Raw genomic sequence first — 17,599 nt, 5'->3', positions numbered from 1 at the left:
TTTCAAGGATTATGATATGTATTTTTTGTTGGAGTATCTAATCTTCAGCTTCTCTTGGGATTGCTCTTTCTGAGATAGCGTATACAGAATGCGTATGGTTTTCCAAAGTACATTATCAATCATTGAGATTCCGGAAGGATTTTGAAAGTATTTTTATATTTATCATACATATGGAATAAATTATATTTAAGATACAATAAGAAGAAAATAAGTTATATATTTCCTTGGCCCTGAGTGGGGTATGGGGCAGATAAATTCAGATCGATTTTTATTAGCAGGTAAAATGATGATCAGCCATTCATTATGCTCTATTAGATTAAGGATTATTTATTAGTCTTCCCTGGGGACTGAATCCGGGACCTTTCGTCTCTACTCACATGCGTTAACAAACGAGTAGGCGGACTTATGAGACTTTCTTGAAAAATATTTTGATATTTGAGTCAATTATTTATAGATACGTTAAGTAGAGAATCGTTATGTAAAAACTGATAAGTTTGAAGATGATCATTATTACTAACTAGCTGCGCCGCGCGGTTTCACTCGCTTGGCTTCGCTCCTGTTGGTCTTAGCGTGATGATATAGCCTATGCCCTATAGCCTTCCTGGATAAATGGACTATTTAACACCGAAATAATTTTCAAATTAGACCAGTAGTTCCCGAGATCAGCGCGTTCCAACAAACAAACTCTTCAGCTTTATAATATTAGTTAAGATTAATTTGTGTTAAAGGCAACGTACCTATGTTTAAATTTCAATACTAAAAATATATAAAAAAATATTGGTAGTATAAAATTTATGAGGATATAGCACAATATACAATTTACGAACCTCACACATTTTTATATTGCTCATCCATTTTAGTAGATCCATAATCATCATAAAATATTGATGAACTGAATTTTCTTCTAAAAATATTTAAAAAATTATTTATTTTCAGATTTTGTTTTAATTTGGAAATGTAGAGACGAGAGAGTTTTGAAACGACTTTTTAATATTCACATTTGTATGACTATTTCAATATATTTTTCTAAGCATCTATTTAATAATAAGGCCTTATCATGATCTCTAAACAAATTACATCCCTTTAAAAGGGACTATCACGGATAATATTATCATGCCTTTCATCAATCGCAATCAACGGCAAATAAAATTAATAAAAGCGTCGTTAATTTAAAACGTGTTTAATGAATGCCGAATTAGCTGAAGGTAATTGAATTACGTCGTATGCACCAAAAGCGCCGGCTGAGCACCAGCAAAAACAGATTTTGACAGCGTGGCTTTGGGGCTTAAGCGAAAATTTATAGAAAATTGCATGGTACATGCGTTGCGCTTGTAGGGTGCGCGGAAAGCCGTCGGGGGGTGTATATTTAGAAAAGCGTAGACGTAGATCGCCAGTCTACGTTCGAGTTGCGAGCGGAGCGCATGTCCCTCGTCCCTCTCCTCGACTACACACGATCGCGTTTTACACACGGAAAATTAATAACAATCGGAGCTTGTGTTCTGTGATCCGAACTGGATTTTCGGCGTGCTAGTGCTGCTGTGGATTACTCATACAAGTGACTGTTGAGCTATTTTGAAACAAATTCAATTTCGAAGCACATGAATGGACTTTAACTTAAATTGCATCTGATATTCCGAGAATAAGGTATGTTGTACATTTTCTGACTGAGAACACATTGAAAACATTTCACTCTACATTATGAAACATGAAAACATTTATGCGGTTTTATTAAAATTGAAAAACAGCGAATGTTTTTATTTTTCAAAGTCGTGAGAAAGCTTAAATCGAAAGCATAGAGTCGCACTTAAATTACCCATTTTTCATACTTAGCGAATTTCCTTCAATACACAACAAAACAAAAGTTTTAAAGTATAGTAGGTACAGGATACACGATACGGAGAAAGTTGGGAAACATATTCAAAGTGAGCTTTCAAGAGCAGTTTGATTAATGGGATATTAAGTTATAGGGACGTATGGCGAATGTGACGTATGAAATATTTATTGGCGTATCTTTTTCGTGTTGAAACATTAGATCCCGGTCAGTGAACGGGTCCGGTGAAGCGAGGCATGCGTGGAATTTCCACTTTACGGACATCGCTCTACGTTGAGTCGCCTTGAGATCCTTTACCAAAACATCTATCACTTAACTTTCATATAAAGGTACTGTACCTTTTTATTTTGGAACTGAAACATTGCTTACAGTTGTCTGTTTTTCGGCTCTATCGCATTTTTGTTTGGGACGTTTAAAGTTAGCGAATAAGATCCTTGATATTCAGTAGCTAGGTATACAAAACATTTAAAGGGATTTAATGACTAAATGTTAATTGAGTTTTTACATCGCACTAATGATATTTCGGGCATCTTATTATTTTCTCTATAAGTTAGTCTTGTACTAACACGTTATTAACTAACAAAGTTTCAGAGAGTTTCTGGGAAACTGTTATGTTCAAAACATTGACATAAAGGTGACATAATTGTTCGGTATTAAGTCTACATCAAAGATGAATACGAATGTAAATATGTGGAAAATATAATAAGATCCCTTTTGACAAGGAAATTTTTTGGTATAATTATTGTTTATTTCAAAGAATATTTGAAGGAATCGTTCAATCTCTTCGTCCTTCGAGTATCTTATTTTATGTGAGTAAATTACTGTGTCAGATTCCTTTCACGGGAGTTTTTCAAGCAAAAAGTCTTTAGATGTGTATATTATCTGCTGACGACGTCTTGTGAGGCCGGCTTCTGTTCAACATTTCTTGCGCTCTGGTTTAGAAATATCGTGGAAATTTTGGCAGACTCGTGATTTTTTATTTCAGCTGATGTATTGAATGTTTCCTCTAATCCAATTATAGGTAGAGTTCGATTAAAATGAAGGCTTTCATAGATTTTTTACGAACAACTAGCTGTTTATTTGATTCAAAGTAAGTCTCTACAAATGTTAAATAAAACTTTATTCTTTTTAACATTCGCTGTATTTTTTTTTTAATTGTATCTTGTATCTTAGAGTAACAATTCCAATCATTTAGTGCATTAATAAATAGATAAAAATATTTATTGTTGTATTTAATTATTTTATCAAGGAATGGAATAATGTAGAGTCCCAGTTAAAAGTTCATTGCAATATAGTATTATAAAATATGGATTTATAAGGGGAAAAGACAGAAATCTTTGGAAGGAAATGGATCAAACGAGATCCATACCTCAACTAAATATACAATAAAACTAACACTTACTAACTAGCATAATAATATACTAATAATATACCATTTGAAATGTAAAATTGAGTTATGAAATAAAGAAGGCTTTATTATTATTATAAAATAAAACCTTTATAATTAATGATAATATGTAATTGGATTCATATGCTAATTGCTTTATGCAAATAATAAAACAAAATTGGTCAATCACATAAAACATCCTTACACTTGAATTATTACTAACGTAACTCAAAACCAATTTTTTGTATCACTGACCATCAAAACATTGACGTTAATTGAGGGCGAAATGCTGAACATCAGTTTAAAATGCCGACGGTATAGCAATTCGTATACTATTACTACCAATTAGTCGGATCTTGGCGGCTTACTTTGATAGCCAGTAGAAATAAACAGAAAATTGATCTCCGACCGCCCTGGCGAAGGGACATTGGTCGAATACTTACAACCGTTTTGTTTAATCGATTTCACCTGACCATCTAACTAGTTTTAACTAATAAAAAGTATGAACGATTTAACAAATACATGTGATTACTCAAGAATTTACTGTATGCTCGAATATATTCGTCATTTTATTAGCCTATTTGATATTATGATCTTAGTTGAAATCAAACGTTACCTTATTATTTAATGAATCAATTAAGTATTTGCCGACTTATGTTTGTACTCAGCATGAATTATGGATTCAGGATTGTGAGACGTAATTACAGATATAGCTTTGATTAAAACTAGGTTTATTCGGATTAAATTATGTTAATTAAGCTGATTAATAATTTTGTGTTTGAAACCGAAATTAAGGAAAATATTTATTTAAGACTGTAATTTGTATGTTTAGAAATTAACATACTCTTTGAAACTATGTAGATAGATTCTACAAAAAATAATACTCTTTGAGAATGCCGCTATCTCAATGTCGCAACTTCTAAAACCCACTTGAAAAATCGTACATGTTAATGCTGTGGTACACCTGCCCATTATAAATCTCTATTTTTTACTATGAAAAATAGGCGTATAGTTAAAAGAATAAACGAATGTTTTACTCACAAGCTTTAACTATATAATTGCATTTAAACTCTATATAGTTTATTTTACAACTAATAAAACTTCAAGGATATTCCATACATTAAAATCGCTTACGTTTTGAGAAATAATATAAAGTTAAAAGTCATTTAAGCACAAAGCAGGAACCATAAAAAAGTTACACGCTTTTTTGCGCAGTCATGCAAAGAAAGAACTGTATTTAAGAAAAGACATAAAGTGCCAGTAAAAATTTCAATAAGCCGATTAAAAAAAATTGAAAAGAGATTTTTATTTAACCATTGGTGTTTGACCTAACGCAGTTCGCATGTAATCCTCATTCCGCGAAAAGGCGTTAAAAGTTCGCCAACAAACTTGGAAGTTTCTTACATTCATAAACATTTTACTTTGCCAAGTCTCGGTACTGTCCGCTTAATATTTTACACTTAAATGTTGCCAATGTTTCTTTTTGTAATGCTTTATTTTCACAAGCGCTTTAAAATATTAAGTGATGACGTTCAAATTTTACAAACGCCTTTTAGGTATTACGAAAGCTCAGTCGAAAAACAGCGTTCGGTACTTTGTTTGTTTTAAAGATTTTAATGTATTGTACTTTTTTAATTAATTAATATCAAGTTATACACTTACTATATGACGTTACTACAAATACTTGAATAAATATTGATCTTAAAAATTACATAAATCCTTAAAAAATCAATAGTAATTGTAGTATACAATATTACTGCACAATACCAAATTAGTCTCTATTACATTGAAGGGTGTATAGTTAATGTCAGCAATGTATAAAGCAAATAATGAAGAAAAATTATAGAATACGGCAAATTATATTGGCAGGTAATGAATACACAGCGCTGGATACGTGTGTCCATGAATAACTTATATGATGACTGCTATGTAAACTCTAGAGTCTAGAGTCAGTTGAAAGAAACCTTTTCGCGAGTAAAGCATCAAATAATATCCCAATATAAAGACTATTCGTTCATTTCTTTTTATTCATTTCTCTTTTAACGTTTCAAAAATGCGTAAATAATAATAAAAATATGATGAAGGGTTCTTTGTTGTATTTTAGTATGTTGTCTTGAGTTCGATTGTACGAGAAAATGTTCGTTTTGAAGAAATTGCCTTTTTAATTCGTAATAATTGTTCTTCAAATGGAATAATTATAAACAAAAAAATAAAAAAATATTGATTTCTAAATATTTTGTTGTTGATTCCCGATCAGATGAAACAACTATCAGAACAAACGTTAAGTGCTGTGTAAATAATCTGATAGTCTGATACGATATGTTCTGACATTAACCGGTTCAATATATAAATGGGTTGCAACGTTAGCTAAACGCACCGAAGGGTTTCTATCACAGCATACATTATAGCACATTATAACTACTCATTCGAGCTCTATAAAGCATACGATGTAGGTTATACCGACGTCACATTTCCCACGGTGGAAATGAGCTTTTCTACCTATTTAAGTCACACACGTTTTTATAGGGTATTTAGTTGATTGGTAGAATAATTGGTTATTGATTTTAAATAGATACTTTTGTTGTTATATTACGTATTTATTTATATCATTTATAATATGTTATTATTCATAAAGATGTGCATATAAAAAGTATTAGAGAGGAGCTTTGCGTTTTTTCGCTTATGCATGACATGAATAATTATTTTACAGGTAGGTTCTTATAAACAACTGCGTTTTAATACTAAACAATGTTTTGCCCGTATTAAATACTTTGGATTACCTGTGGCGAATGAAAGTGATTTTTCTCCATAAATGTATTAAAAATAAAGATCGAAACATTATTTCTGGTCGCTACATCGTCTAAACGAAAATTGTTCATTCAATATAGAACCGGTAATTGCTTTGGGATAAATCGCTGAAATTATTTTTGGACAGAAACAATTGAATAATCGACGTTTATCCCAATCGTATGAGGCTGGGTACAACCGATACGTCAGGGTTAAGAGTTGGCGATCAATATTCAATATCCGGAGAGAATTCGCTTCTTCCGATCCCTGTAGTACATATACTTGTTATTATCCGGATACTCGGCTTTTGGTTTGATTTGTAATGATTGAATAGTTCAATAACGCTTCAATGGAGCAATGGTTTGTTTTGGTAACCGCGTAGACTTAAAATGCTTATTTTAACTAAAGTGCGTGTCGCCACAGATAATAAATACTATACTTGTATCGCTAATATATATTATGGAACGATTACATTGTTAAGTAATCAAACATATTATACTATATTGTAATAACGCAGCCCTCGGAATCACAGACACAATAGAAAATCTATTGTGTCGTGGTCAGATCGGGCCGCTCGGGGCTCAATGGGTTGAGTAATAGATACCTTTATGATTAAACTACGATGATTTTAAAGAAACATTCATCAATAAGTTTCGTATCAAATTCAGATTTAGCAACTACTGAAGCGAAAAATTCGAAACCAAAATGAGTTACGGTCTGGCAAATTCACCTGTTAGATATTTACGTAGCCACAGATTAAATAAATTCTTTTAATAAATTTTATTTATAAAATAACGGCATGTCTAATGTCTATGGAGGTATAGGTAATAGAGAAAATATGAGATAGAGCGCTATTCGATGAAAAAATAATAATAAAGGTACAAAATTATTTTGATTAAATGAAAAATTACGAAATGATATTATTCGTAAAATCATTAAAATATAATTTGATACGTATTACATGCATTTGATATTTTAAACGTTGGTTTATTAAATTTAACACAGAACATTTAAATACGTGGGTCAATGAATTATCACCCAATTAGTTTTCATGGTTATTGTAATGGTTTGTACTCATGTTTCCTTGTATCTGTAATAAGTTATGATGCTTTGGTATTGTGGTTAACACGTGATTGTAAAAGCTAGGGGTTCGATTCCTAGTGCAAAAAATGTATTGTTAAGTTAATCTTTCTTTCAAGCTTTTTTAATCGATTAGAATATTGATCAGTGAAACAGAAACGAATTTAAGCTATAATGCACTAAAAAATACGGGAAATACATTTTCATGTGGTTGAGCTTAATTTTTATCACAGATAATACTAATATTTTTATCCATTTTAAGTAAAATATTAATTTGCTAATGTTGTTGGTCATCAAAATTTGTGGTCGTAGATCAATTAGCTTTTTAGTCGATAATTTTATTACCGAAAAAAAATTAATAAGCGTGGTGTTATATTATTAATGTTAATTTGCAATAACATACTTTCTTACTAAAACTGCTTCTACCGTAGCTAGTTAACATGTTCATAGATATAACCTAGGATAACATGTACTACAGCGTGAACACTGTTAGTTAAGTTGTTTCTGGTAATTATAGTTCCTAGATAGCTTCAATTGATTTTCGCTTCGCGTGCGTTTCGCGGGATTTGCAAATGTTTGTTTTATTTTGCTTTGCCGTATGGATATTACGTTCAAGCGGTTTCGTGCTTTGCAATCAGCCTTTTAATCATAGGGACAATTTAGCGCTCAGGCCTCAGCCGAGAAACATAGACCGGAGAAAACAGGTACCTAGGTATATTGGACTGATTTTTTGTAATGTATTTACACTTTTTTGTGTTTTAAGATAACGCGATTGTATCGTATTTTAAAGAGCTTTTTTCGAAGCTTTTATAAAAAAAGACATGTGGTACTCGGGGACTGCCGCGGTAAAGCTATTGCATAGCATGCCTTCAAGCCACACTTCCGCGGTGTCCGTCGGAGTGGCGAGCGTGAGGTTTTTTCGTTACGGAATTTCTCGATTCGGTCCCCGCGCTCAAGGCCCGCGATAGAAGCTATGCAATAGCTTAAAAATATTTGAGAGATAGATTTAATATTTTATAATGAATATAGCTTAATGCGTAATAGCTTATAGTTATTAGTTACAGGAACGAATTAATAGCAATAATATTTACAACAGTCGTGGTCACGATTGTCGGATCGTAGTCAGGATATTCGGAAGCGCATGTCTTGGTTAAATATAATTTATGAATAATTTAATAGTACTTACTGATAAAAAGGGTTCCAGTATAATCATATTAAAATGATACTTAAAAGGACTTGAATATTTAATCCCTTTAATCCTTTTATTTGAAATTTGATATTAGTCTACAGACAATCAAAATTTATCTCGGTTTTAAAAATGGGTTCGATGTCCTTGCGATCCCATCTCAGCCCGTCCGACCGCGCCGCAGGTGCATCGCGAACACCTGCCGACCCGCCAACTTACCATAAAATGCGACTCTCTACCCCGACAGAAACAATGCGCTATCCCGCTCACACCCTTCCAGCCAAACGAGACAACGTCACAATCACGACCGGCAAACTCAATATACGGCCAAGGAACGCAGCCGAAGGAATATCGCTTTTTATGAACGCAAAAACTATCGGAATCTCAAGTCTGCGTCAGCGGCTGTAATCACCCGGCCCGGACTTAAAACAATATCCCTGCTTATTTCATCGGGCAGGTGCTTATAAAGAACCCATCTTTTTCTTCGAAATTCTGATTTTTCACCCGCTTGCATTGCCCCTAGCGTTTATCGTGTTTGAAGAGTTTTATTTTTCTTCTGTCTACGGTTCGTCTTGCGTCTGTAGCGGTGTTTGCTTTGAGTTTAGATTGGATTTTTCTTTTAACTCGAAGGATCCCAATGCTCTTGGCTATTGAAAGTTTTAGCGGGAAATCCTAACATTTTCGAAATTTCAAAAAATAAACACGCGAACTGTGTTCTTTGAATGAGTTTGAATGTATACAAAAAGATGAAGCGATGCAATTAAATGAGCAATTTCGAATGGTAATAAAAAAACAGTTCAAGTCATTGTCTGAAATTAATAGACACTCAAATGGAACGCAATAGGGGAGAGCGGGGATGAAAGTCACATTTTTTTCTTTTTTTATGTAACTTCCAAAATACGTTGTTTAGGAATGATATTTGTATACCAAAGGATAGTGTAATTATTCTGGTACAAAATAAATAAACGTATTTTTGTATAATAATATCAGTTGTAGAAATATTTTGTATTTTCACTCCAAAGAAAAATGTGACTTATAACCCCGGGTCAGGGATGGTTGTCACAATGCCTAGGGTAGGTAGTCACATACTAAATAACAGGCAATTTATAAATAGAAAGTCACTTTTTGGTCTTATAATTTTACGGAATAGTTTTTAATTAAGAACTCTTAACCTAATGAAACCGTAGACAGTCTTTATTTCAGTCTGAAAATTAAGAATCTACAATTTTAGCAAATGTAATTTATTTATTTTATTTATTTATTTATAACTCTTTATTGCACAAACTAAAATATGACAAAAATAACATTAATACATAAGAAAGGCATAGTTTGTACAAGAGGTGGCCTTATTGCTAAGCAGCAATCTCTACCAGGCAACCTGATGGAAAGGAAATGTATGAAGTTAATGGGATAGTGCAAAAAGAAGAAAAAATTTAGTAGACCAGATGTGCATGTTTCTAGAGCCCAAAATATACAATCCTGGCATTGTACCCCAACCTCTAGATTTGCTTGCTGGATATGGCGACAAACAGACTAAGCAGAAATCTTCATTCTCTTTCACTTCTTCACTGTTGTCAGATTTCTTCTTGTTTTTATTAGATTTAGAAACCTTCTTCTCTTATTTCTTCTCACTCAATACAAGTTTTGATACTTTCTTTTTCTTAGCATCTTGCTCCTTCTTTTTCTCTTCTAAATAGGTCTTTTCCGGTATATCTGTCAGAATGGCCGATTTACATTTTCTTTTATCACCTTGCTGTGACTTGCGTGGAGGTGCTTTTGGTAGTGGTTTCAAAATAAGCGGGGATACGTTCAGAGTAGATTTTACACCACTAAAACCTGGTATCGCTAGGGGCTCCCGGGTTCTTACTCCACTTGGACCTGGTATCACCAGGAGCTCATTGGGAACTTGATTCTACAAAGATTCCCCTAGCATCGGACTTTCTATAAAATTTTCTGGCGTTAGGGTAGATGGACTTCAAGCAGGTTCGTTAGGGCGATTTTCCGGTGTTGATTGAAAATTAACGGCTGAAACAAACAACCTCAAAACGCAAATAAATTCAGCTCGCATACAGGGGGCTGTTTGTCACATGTGACAATCAGCCCCCGAAAATTTGTGACAACGAGCCCCATAACACGTTTTAGAAAAATAACATTGAAAATAAATTCCGATCAATGAATATCTAAAAAACTATACTACGATATTATAAAACACATTTCATCATCATCAAATGAACTGAAAGATTATTACTGTAAAACAAGAACGTATACTAACGAGGTTCGACACAGCAGTACTAAAATTTACTTTTGCTATGCGAAAACAATAAACACTTGTGAAGCCCTCACGGTAGATCGGAGCGGTCTGACGCGAAGTGGGGACAGCGTTGTCACTATATCGCTTTTGCCACGCTGTTCAACAGACTTATTCGATAGATCAGTTTTGTGTTAAGACCGCTGTGACAACCAACCCGTGAGACAACCAAACCCGGTCTCCCCTATCAAAACAACGAATCAATAAGCAAAGGCTATTCAAAGAATAACGGTACGCTGTTTATAATCTGGAACATTTATTATTCGTGCAATTAAGCGCTTTTGTCCCTTTCAAAAATGTATAAAATACAGTTGAAATAATCTACATCTGTGTGGTTTAAATTTTTAACATAACGTTTTTGTTTAATTTTACGGAGGCGTATCTAATAGAGTTAATATGGCATGTTATTTAACATTTTCAAAATATTTTATTACGTATTTCAACATAAATAAGCTACATACAAAATTTGGCATGACAAGCGTTCATTTCATTCATACAGGGAGGGCGGAAGTTATGTTACGTTCTGAATATGAACCCCACAAAAGCGGCAAATTTTAAAAGTCATGCCTGGGTACTTGGAACAATACGTCTTAATTAAATGTTCACCGTCAGACGTGCACCGTTCTACATACCTACCATATAATTATATAATTATAAGCGTTACCGAGGCATTCGATCAATAAAGCCGACACAGTTCTAGATTTGCTGAAGTAGTGGAATCAAAAGGACTTTGCAGGTGCAGACATATAAATAAAGAATGAGCGCGGCTTAACGACGTCGTATAAAGCGAAAGAGGACCAGATTAAAATAAATGTTACCAACGGGACGGCCACAGAACAGTTCCAACGACGTAGAACATTAACACTCGGTAGTGCGGTTCCTAAAACAAATATGTCTTGTACAAATGGTATTATAAACGCTATGTAGTGACTTTCGTATAACAGTTTTGTCCATAGTATTCATGCAAAGAACTTTTAGCTTCAAAGCACAATGGCATTAACTAATTAGTTCTATTAGCAAATACGACAATGTACAATTTGAATTTATTGCATTGAAATCTCCTTAAGTTGAAAGCCAAGATATTTATCGTTTAATTATATTTTGTAATTGCAGTGGGATAAATCCGAACGTCGGTAGTTCACGGAGAATTTACGATGGCATATCACGCTAACAATAGGCCGCCTGCAGTCTTGTAACTAAAGTCAGATCTTAGAGCATTCGTTTTGGTTTCACCACGTTCTTCTCAGTCTAGACGTAATATTTTCCAAGGCACTATAATAGGCAGAGACGTATCGCCTTGTGTTTCTATTACGTTCTAACGAAGGAGCTCGCAAGAAACGTTATGCATCAGGGGGTGCAAAGACAAGTCATTGTGCATTTTTTGCGAACATTTCTATCAAAAAGCATCGCTAATTATGTTGTCAAAGGTATAATCTTTGACAACAGAGGCAGTATAAACATAGAAATAACGGTACCAGTAAGCATAATCTTATAGCAAACGCCCCGAAATTTGTCTTTAAACGACGCAATATATACTGAATTTCGAACAAAATATTGCCCTCCATTTCCAATTCCAGTGAGAATGTTGCTGCAGCGGCCGCGGCGCCCCGCTCCTTAATATTCACGAAGCGGCCGCGCGCGGTAGGTGTATTTAATTTGAATTATCTCCAACTGACTGACAGAATGTCTAAACGAACTCAGAAAAAAACAATAGCTAAGGGTAACGTAAAAAGTATCAAAGGAACTGCCAGATCTGCGGTGAATATTAAAATAGCTTTGCGATTTATCATGTCAAAGCACCGCATATGAATCGCAAATATAAAGCACCCAAGCGATTAAAAGAAAGATTTCGGACAGGATGACAGAAGCACGTGATTTTGTGAAATAAAGCTGCTCGTATGAACGGATATTATAACATCGTGATGGGAAGAGCTGGCGCTTTAATGCATACAAATTAAGGTGTTTATGTTTAGTCCCGAATAAATTACTTATTATTTAATAGAAAATGTACCTTACATGATTTATTGCTTCTAATCGAATATAATCGCTTACAATTTATTGAAACAGTGGACCAAAAACATAACCAACTTAAGTTTTAAAGGGCAGTGAGATTATAAGAGTGAGTATTGGAATTAAACGGATCATTACAACAAAGGCGGCTAACGAAGTATCTTCCCCTAGTATTCGCCTCATAACGGAAAGGCTCAGTTTCTCCGAATAAGACTGTCGACCGCAATCATTAACGCAGTACTGTCGTTAGCAGAAGACGATTTGGTGTCTACATTTAATTACGGTCTCTAGGGTAATGATCGTATCGAACATTTTATCCCCCTATATTACTTGGGTTACAAACTAAAACAAACTAGTTATTGTAGCCCGGTTGTTTATGGTACTAATAAAAGAACAGCATCTTTAAGCGCGTGTGGTTTCGTGTGACGGTACACCTTGCTCCGTATCTAATCTAGTCTCAAGTACTTTTCTAAATATAGAGCGGAATTGCGAGATGATTGCACCGTGAGCGAGTTTGCGGTTTGTTTGCAGGCTGCGGTTGTGTACTTTTTATCCACACCTGCGGTTAGCATCAGTTAGGTGACACATAGTTATTCAACCGCACTCTAAATCCAAAGAATAACTTTATTTTCATTACTTTCTTGGCAATTTGAGATGCATATCAATAAGCTATTTATAGCAATGATGATGACCTGCTTAGATGTGAAGATAAGTAAGTACGTGCGACTGAATTTACATTAACCTTTTGTAAAACTAATGCCGAATTTGTAAAGTTCTGTCGTAAATCATTAGTGTCAAACACGCTCCCTGTACTTTTAACAAACAGTGTCGAATTTGACGCCTTCATCTATAACTTTAAGCAACTCAATAGGCTACCATTCAGAAAGTTTTCGGTAAACATAACGTGGAATTAGCCATAAATTCCAATGAAAAATAACGCTCCCGTGATAGATATTAAAGCTAACAATAGAAATAAGGAGACATCGTTCTATGAAGATGTTCACTTGGACGTTTTGTTAGGTTCAACAATAGCTTTATTTAACATCGAGCCCACGCTGCCCACACGCCTCGCCTAATGGTCAGAATTGTATGAAGATGTAAAAATGAATAAGCTCACTTTATAAAGGGCCAATGATTTCTCAGGCGGCTGCATCGGGGCTATTGTACAGATTTTTTTAGTATATCGAAGAGTCATAATGGGGTAGGTGTCAATCGCGGGTAGGGCAGGTGTAGAGGCCGGTCGAGGGATAAAAATGCTCATAATTTCATTCTGCAGCTGCCCGTCAAGCGTCGATGCGAGCTCGGACCGCGTCGTCCTTTTGTAATTCGAATTCCAGAAAAATATAACCGACAGTCATTATATCTAATTCAAGTTCGGTTACGCTCTGCGTGTGTCGTAATTAAGAGATATTTTCTTGCGTAACGCCGAATTATCTTAGTTGTATTATTAATGTATTATATACTAAGGTCTTTGAAAAGCTTTTGATGTGCGTAATTTATGTTTCACCTTTCGATCAATATTATGTACTTTATTTTATCGGAAAATATGGCAATAAGACACAATGAATGTGGTTCTTGAAAATATAGTATTTTGAAGAAGTAGACATAATATAGGTTTTATTAAGAAGGTCTCATTAAATTGTGTATTTTCATTGCACCTCATATAAATAAAAATAATAATAGTTGTTAACATTTTTCTCCTTATAAAACCAATAACAATATCGTCTACTCAAAGCTGTTTCCAAAAGATTTAAAATGAAATACTTCCCTAATATATTCTTTCATGTCATAATTATGTTAATTACCAAGAAGCTTATATCTTATACACTGGAGATTTCGGTATGAACATTTGACGTGTAACAAGAAAATTGTTGTGTTTTATCACTTTCACACCTAACTTGGTATTGCCACTGTTAATACGAAGTTTTCCCAAGGCTACTATGTATGCCGTAATATTCTGTGCAAAAGGTTAGTTTTTGTACATGAGTTTGTTGATAAATTGCCAACAACGTCATTCAGAAGCATTGTTGGATGAGACAATTATTATTTATGCTAAATAAAATAAGTATCTGGACCAATTATTAAAAAGCGATACTCCCTGATTATGGGTAGTTACCATAATAAAATTGTAGCAACTCTCACTTTGACAATATGGCATAAGTGTCAAAAAAATTGCGTCGCTTCGAATATTTAAGTTAATATTGTTGCGTATATATTAAATATATTCCGAATATAAATAATGTATTGCATTGTGAAAAATTGCAGAAGTGTTTGGACACCAAATTCTGGCATAGAATTTCACAGGCAAGTGTATATTTACGTTATTTACAATATTCGTCAATACTCCTGCATTTACCTGTTTAGAATCATTTCAATGGCAAAAATTGTAAAATTTTGCATCATTTTAGAAAGCAGTCATGTTAAATTTGTTATTTTCCTAATACTTTATCATTTTTCAACAAGTTTTCAATAAACAAAATTAACAAGTAAGGTAACCATGATGACGAGTTTTTATGGATAGTGAAGAGAATATATTGTAATAACAATATTATGATGAAATTTAGAACACCATTTTCAAGATTTTTACTAGTAATGAAACAACACTCGACATCGGTATTGCACTCACATGTGTTACATTGAAATTTATACTTTTTAACTTACCTCATATTTTTTGTTTTAGGTATTTCAGCTTTCCAAGAAGTAAAATAAAAAGAAATATATGTGCCCATCAAGGGTAAAATTACTGAGGATTACGACCCAGAAAAAAATACCTTTTGAAAAATAAACTTTGTAAAGTTAGCTGAAATTTGTGCAAGGCGTTTATTATAAACAGTTTTTCTTTGATGATTTTGGCTTGAAATTGACCCGTCGAAGCAACGCGTTTAAAAAGAAGATCTGAGTAGCTTACAATTTGGTAAACAGCATCTGATGCAAAACACAACTTTCCTCTAATTACAAAGGATGTTAATGCTATATATTGGTTCATATCCAGGCTTTGTAGCCAAGAGTTATTTAAAACTATCATTCTATACCAATTAAAATTGTATGTACCTATAAAGTATGGCCAGTAATATTATAATATAATTAATACTGTTAAAAATATATGTCGTTATTATTTATAGACCATGATTTTTAGTTTTTTCTATTTCGCAAAATCCTGAATATACAAACCAGTGTGGTCACCCACAGAAAGAGACAAAAAACAACACTGACGTCATTCAAGGTTATATTTTCTTGTGACAAGTCAATGGTCATAGTGCAATCTCCAGTGTATTAGATATAAGCTTCTTGTTAATTACTAATAACAATGTCTTCCGTCTACAGTGTCGTATACTCACACATACGTAATCTCGTCGTTTCAATTAAACGCGCCCACGTACACATAAAGTATACAGCTTTCTACCCCGATCAATTTGCTTTATCTATCGTAGCTCCTTATCAACGAATAAAGTATTTACAGCATAATAAAAGTCGTCCCCCAAATAATAAGTCTCATAACTTGATAATGAACGATTTCTCAACGTTGGAACTCGGACCATTGGTCTTCCAGGTTTATCGTCTAATTCAATGCCGGATACTTCGTGTAATTAATTAATAGCTTCGGTATTTTAATTTGTTTATATTATGCATTCGTTTTAAGATATCGCTGTTTATTGTTCGAACGCTTTTAAGGAAGTGAGTGTGATTAGAAAGCTTTTGTTTACAGATTAATTTCCTTTGAATATTTATAATTGTGTTTTGGATTCCGTTTGACGCTGACGTGGTAAATATTTGTTTTGTGTTTATTTGTGAATAAGTACATGTTAAGTTTGAATATATACGATGTAAATTTATTGAATACGGTTTATAACGAGCAACACAAACACAGTCTATTAAATGTGCAAAATATAGAGAGGTTACTCGAATATTGTAAATTGTGATTCAAAATTTACACCGATAAATGTGAGTTTATCTTAATAGAAGTAGGCAGTGCATTTCACGAGGCAGTAGGCGTTGCAGCCCCGAGTCGGACGAGGGTGGCCTACAATCTAATGCGCTTTGTTTGTTGAACGTTTCCTGCCTCGCAAACTATTCAAACTATTATGAAAGGTTAATTTCATGTAAATATGAAATAACGACCGGCCCACTCCCGGTTCTATTTCCATTATGACAATAAAAGGCCGTGTAGGAAGATAGGGGCCATCCATAAAGTACGTCACACGTAAAGAGGGGGGGAGGGGGTCGACAAAGTGTGACATGGTGTGACAAGGGGTGGGAGGGGTCCTAAGTTTCGTGACATCACATTTAAAAATCTAGAGGTACTAATTGCTTGTTAATAAACTAATCGTTTAAATTGTTTTGTTGACAATTTATATTTACCTATTCAATGCCTATTCATTAGTTTATTTTTTGTTATTGTTTCAAATATTTGATATTATGTTGATTTCATAAAAAAGTACTTAATTTAAATGGAAATAAAACTAATTTCGTAACTGCTGTTTTAATTTAATAATTTTTCGATGTTAAATTGCAAAACATGTGACGTCACACTAGGGAGGGGGAGGTCTTAGAAATGTGACCACCTGTGACAAGGACGGGGGGGTGCTCAAAAACTCATGAAATTAGTGTGACATACTTTATGGATGGTCCCATATCCGAGCTACCGTCATGATACATTTAACGCTTCTCGTAATATGTCTCATAAATTATGAACATGTATTTTGCGAATATGTGTATCGCGTAATTATTGAGACAGTTTCATGATTATTTATTTATGAATCAGATACGTATTTGGCAAACTCAGCTTGTATTAGTCTATTCATAAAACCGATTCTACGTAATACGTATGTTCATTGAATGTTAAACATGAAGATAATAATTAATAATTATTATTCGTAAACGTTTCGTGTGTATCATAACCAAACATTTCCTTAATTCTTTAAACGGTCACGGGAATATCTCATAAACCATCTATAATTTATGCGAAGAATTTATTCCGAGTCACTCCATAATTGTAAACACATTTAAAAT

The 17,599-nt window shown here is 33.7% G+C and overlaps 1 protein-coding gene across 2 annotated transcripts in view; it reads left to right on the top strand.

The window, feature by feature from the left end:
* Window positions 1-1,408: 1,408 nt before the first annotated feature.
* Window positions 1,409-17,599, top strand: part of LOC123691636 (protein artichoke-like) — a 51,437-nt gene continuing 35,246 nt past the window's right edge. For both annotated transcript variants that reach the window (XM_045636139.1, XM_045636133.1), the window contains exon 1: window positions 1,409-1,644. The gene's annotated coding sequence lies outside the window, so the exon portion shown is untranslated. The remainder of the gene's footprint in view (window positions 1,645-17,599) is intronic.

This window comes from Colias croceus, chromosome 1 (assembly GCF_905220415.1).
Source record: "Colias croceus chromosome 1, ilColCroc2.1".
Classification (NCBI taxonomy): Eukaryota; Metazoa; Arthropoda; class Insecta; order Lepidoptera; family Pieridae; genus Colias; species Colias croceus.
Note: the sequence above shows the minus strand (reverse complement) of the source record. Positions and strands in the feature narration are given on the sequence as shown.